Source organism: Heliconius melpomene, chromosome 5, assembly GCF_056956725.1.
Source record: "Heliconius melpomene rosina isolate 202511_hmr_F chromosome 5, ASM5695672v1, whole genome shotgun sequence".
Classification (NCBI taxonomy): Eukaryota; Metazoa; Arthropoda; class Insecta; order Lepidoptera; family Nymphalidae; genus Heliconius; species Heliconius melpomene.
Window position 1 is genome coordinate 6,841,120 of NC_140393.1, and position 5,193 is coordinate 6,846,312.

Here is a 5,193-nt window from a genome sequence, read left to right on the forward strand (position 1 = left end):
CCATTTAGTTTATATTATTAATATCTCAACGATGTCTTCGGTGGCTGTTAATTTGGCTAACCAAAAGCAGCTGGCATCGGCCATAGAACGCGTATATACAAATTTCAAGAAAGACGGCGTAAGTAGATGGACTCCCGAGTACATAAATAAGAGGTCCGAGTACATAAATAAGAGGTCCTTCTAGACAGCTATTGGTTAGGATATGAGACTAACTTTTGTTGAGTAAGGAGTTAAAGGTTCACACTCGTGAGGCTATTACTAAGAATGTAGAGAGGATGAACGAGAGGTATGATACTATTAAGACTCATATCCAGAGCTGTGATATTACAGCTGGAGAGAAATTACAATCTCCCCTCGGTAAACTTCCCACGTTCACACTGAAAACACAGGAGCCTAATAAAGGATTGGCTCCAAATAGTCCTCAACTGGGCGGCAGTAAGGCTGCTCTACAACACTCGCATACGGATCGTAAAACCGTGGACATGCTGAGAAAGCAGCAAAGCAACTTCAAGGCCTTCAACCGGACAGTGGAAGGTATGACTTTAGATTTAAGAAGTGAGAGATGGGAATTAGAAGATTTGACACCCTGCACTGGGAGCTAGACAGCGAGGCCACCGTCAAAAAGGCCATTAATAGCCAAAAAAAAAAAAACATAGTCCGTAGCCCATATTGCAACATCCACCCCTCAGTTGGAAATTCCTACGTTTAGCGGAAACAACAATAACTGGATTTCATTCAAGGACTTGTCCAGTGAGACTATTCATAAAAATAATGGCATGTCTAACATAAAGAAGATGCAATATTATCATAAACCGTCCTTTCTTAATAGTAAAGTAATTTCACCAGTTTGTTACCAATAAAAGTAATCTCATGTCAAAATATAGGTATTCATTGTGTCGTAGTAATGATTACACAGTTTATTACTGTCAAAAAATTCTAGAGATGCTACCTAGCGATAGGCTAAAAACTGCAACTAAATTAAATTTATGTATAAGTTGTTTATCAAATCATCAAGGTGACCAATGTAAGTCAAATAAAGCTCGTCGCGAGTGTAATAAGGCACATAATCGACTTTTACATGAAACATTTATGCAATCGCAATTAACATGCCGCGAGATGGCGCTAGTTTGGCTGTGCGCATGCGCGGACTAATCTGTTATACGGACAGCTTATTAAAAAACTTCACTTTAATGTCGGCCGTCGCCATTCTACCAAATTTTATTTTGTAAAATTTTCTTTTATTAAACGCCTATATTAAATTATACAGTCCAGTAATTTCAACAAGGAAAATTGAAGAGTGAGATAAAGTTTGGCCTAACTTTTTATTATCGCCAGCTTATTCTCCCCATTTCAACGGATTAGAGGAAGCTGCTATCCGTTCAACTAAGTATCATCTAAGACGAGCCCTTGGCATGACTCATCTCACATACGAAGAAATGTATACTTGTCTCACTCAAATTGAAGCAATATTAAATTCTCGTCCTATAACTCCACTTTCCACCGACCCAAACGACTACTATACCCTCACTCCTTCCTTCCGGCTTGTTGAAGACGCGACTTGCGCTCGCGCATAGGTCAAACCGGTCGGTCAGTCGTTTCTTATAAGACACGCGAAGCGCATGTCTCTCGCTTGCTTGTCGCTCGCTTGCTTATATCGCTAACGCTACGCGCTTCGTTATTTAACACATCATACACACATACTATACTGGTGACCCCTAGTTTGGACAATGTCTGTTCACGCCCGGCAACCAGTGCTAGGGCACGGTCGATAGAAAATGTCGATGTGTTTCGTGTTGGTGTCAAGGTGCCACCATTTTGGGCAGAAGAGCCAGATATATGGTTTGCTCAAGTAGAAAGACAGTTTGCGATATCTGGAATTACTAGTGATGTGACTAAATTTAATTATGTAATTGGACATCTCGATAATCAACATTCCAGGGAAGTGAAAGATATTATCGTAAATCCACCACCGATGGAAAAATATGAAAAATTAAAGTGTGAATTAATTAAAAGATTGAGTGCTTCGAAAGAAAATAAAATTAAACAATTATTAACGCACGAAGAGCTTGGGGACCGAAAACCTTCCCAGTTTCTGCGGCATCTGCAAAGTATGGCAGGATTAAATATTCCCGACGATTTCTTAAGAACGATTTGGATAAGTCGTCTCACATGGTATTCAGACAGTGTTAGCTGGACAAGCCAGCACAGCTTCACTCGAAAACTTGGCAGATTTAGCTGACAGGGTGAATGACCTCGCCTCATCTACTCCAAAGGTAGCCACCGTTAGTGAAATAGCAGGATCTATTGTTAGTGACTTGGTGAAACAAGTGGCAGAACTGCGCAAAGAAGTACAGAGACTATCGATGGGTAGAAATAGCCAAAGCCATTCGCGTTCGAGAACGAATCGTACATCCAGACAGCGAACACTCTCAAATTACCGCAAGTTCCCAATTTGCTGGTATCACGATAAATTCGGCAGTAAAGCTACAAAATGCGTGCGACCGTGTGACTACAAGCAGTCGGAAAACTCGAAGGGCAGTCGGTAATGGCGACTGACGATTGCCTTTCATCCTCCACTGGTCGCCTGTTCGTCACAGACCGGACTTCAAAGATGCAGTTTCTAGTTGATACTGGAAGCGACCTGTGTCTTTCCAAGGTCGGCAGTGCGTGATCGTCGTGCTCGAAGTGACTATAATTTGTGTGCTACAAACGGTTCCACTATAAATACTTATGGTTTTATTCATTTAAATTTAGATTTTAGTTTACGTAGAATTTTTCCTTGGCGTTTCGTAGTAGCGGACGTCACAAAACCAATTATTGGAGTAGATTTTTTAAAATATTATAATTTAATTGTAGATTGTCGTCATAAAAAATTAATTGATAATTTAACTTCTATTTCTGTTATTGCTACTGTAATTAATTGTAATAATACTTCTTCAGTAAAAGTGGTAACAGGGGAGTCGCAATTTCATAAAATTCTTAATGAGTTTCCACAAATTACTCGACGAGCTGGCATACATAAAAACATTACGCACAACACACTTCATCACATGCACACGACACCAGGCCCCCCCAGTTTGCTCTCCACCTCGCCGCTTAGCACCAGATAAACTTAACATTGCTCGCAAAGAGTTTCAAGCTATGCTGGCTAACGGCATAGCTAGACCATCCAAAAGCCCATGGTCCTCTCCACTTCATCTAGCTCAAAAAAAGGACAACGGATGGCGTCCGAGCGGTGATTACCGCAAATTGAATGCCCGTACCGTGCCTGACAGGTATACAATAAAGCATATTCACGATTTTACGCATAACATATCAGGTTGTACCATATTTTCTACTTTAGATTTAGAAAAAGCTTACAATCAGATACCTGTCAGCCCCGGGGACATTCCGAAGACCGCCATCACGACACCTTTCGGTTTATTTGAATTCCCATTCATGACATTTGGACTCCGAAACGCGGGGCAAACATTTCAGCGTTTCATCGATGAAGTTACTAGGGGGCTGGATAATGTATACTGTTATCTTGATGACTTTCTAATATTCTCACGCACTGAGGTTGAGCACGAAGAGCACCTACGCCAAATCTTCACAAGGCTTGAAAAATATGGTATCTTAGTGAACACCTCTAAGTGTGTTTTTGGTGTGAAGGAAGTAAATTTTCTAGGTTATAGCATTACAGCACAGGGACGTAGACACCTGGATAAAAAGGTCCAGGCCATTCGCGAGTTTCCAGTTCCATCTAATGTCCGTCAGTTAAGAGCATTCCTGGGTATGCTAAATTTTTATAGAAGATTTCTTCCTCAGGCAGCCCAAATTCAATCTCCATTACATGCACTACTTACACGGTCAGTAAAAGGATCTAAACCTGTCACGCTTACTGGGGAACACTTAGCAGCGTTTCAAGCTTGTAAAGACGGCCTTTCTAACGCCGCTTTATTAGCACACCCAGACTGCAGTGCAAAACTAGCTGTAGTTACTGATGCTTCTGATAAGTCTCTCGGTGCAGTACTGCAGCAGTTCAAGGAAGGTGCATGGCAACCACTCGCCTTTTTCTCCAAGAAGTTAAGCCCATCGCAGGCTAAATATTCGCCATATGACAGGGAACTTCTTGCCATTTATGAGGCAATTAAATATTTTAGGTATATGCTTGAAGCTAGGCATTTTGTTGTTTATACCGACCACAAGCCGATCAGTTTTGCGTTCCATGACAGGAAAAATAACTGTTCGCCGAGGCAATACAGACATTTAGATTTTATATCTCAATTCACGACGGACATCCGCCACATATCTGGCAAGGATAACGTGGTTGCTGATGCCCTGTCGCGAGTTGAGGAGTTGTCAGAGCCGGTGGACCTCAAGGTCTTAGCTGAATCTCAAGTAGATGATCCTGAGCTTAGCAAACTTATATGCGGAGAGTCATCACTTCGCCTCAAGCAATTGAGAATTCCTAACTCTCGAGTAGACCTCTTTTGTGATGTGAGTACATCTTCAGCTCGACCTTTCGTCCCTAAGGACTTAAGAAAAAAGTTGTTCGACAGTCTTCATAGTCAAAGTCAGCCAGGTGCTAACGCAATGGCTAAGCTAGTCGCCGAGCGATTTATTTGGCCTGGAGTAGACTAGACGTAGACTGTCGTGAATGGTCCCGTCAGTGTGCGGCATGTCAACGTGCAAAGGTGAGTCGCCATGTGTCATCTCCCTTAGGCACTTTCGATCTACCTCGCGCGCGATTTGCCTTTATTCACATTGACATCATAGGACCTCTTCCTATCTCACAGGGATATCGCTACTGCTTCACTGCTGTGGATCATTTTACCCGCTGGCCGGAAGTCACGCCTATGGCGGATATCCAGGCTGAAACAGTTGGGAAGGCGTTAATATCCTGGATATCCAGATTTGGATGTCCTATGGATATTGTCACTGATCGCGGGCGACAGTTTGAATCGGCACTTTTCCAATACCTTGGAAAAATGATCGGATTTAAACATCGCAAAACAACCGCGTATCACCCAGCTTGCAACGGGCTAGTGGAACGATTTCACAGGCAGTTAAAGGCAGCAATAATGTGCCACGCAGATACGAATTGGGTGGATACATTACCATTGGTATTACTTGGCATACGTAGTGCATTTAAAGATGACCTCCGGTCATCATACGCTGAGCTAGTTTAAGGCGAGCCATTGCGTTTACCTG

The 5,193-nt window shown here is 42.3% G+C and overlaps 1 pseudogene; it reads left to right on the forward strand.

Annotated features, from left to right (window-relative positions):
- The first annotated feature begins 275 nt into the window (after positions 1-275).
- Positions 276-2,609, forward strand: LOC146539107 (uncharacterized; annotated as a pseudogene).
- Positions 2,610-5,193: the final 2,584 nt, after the last annotated feature.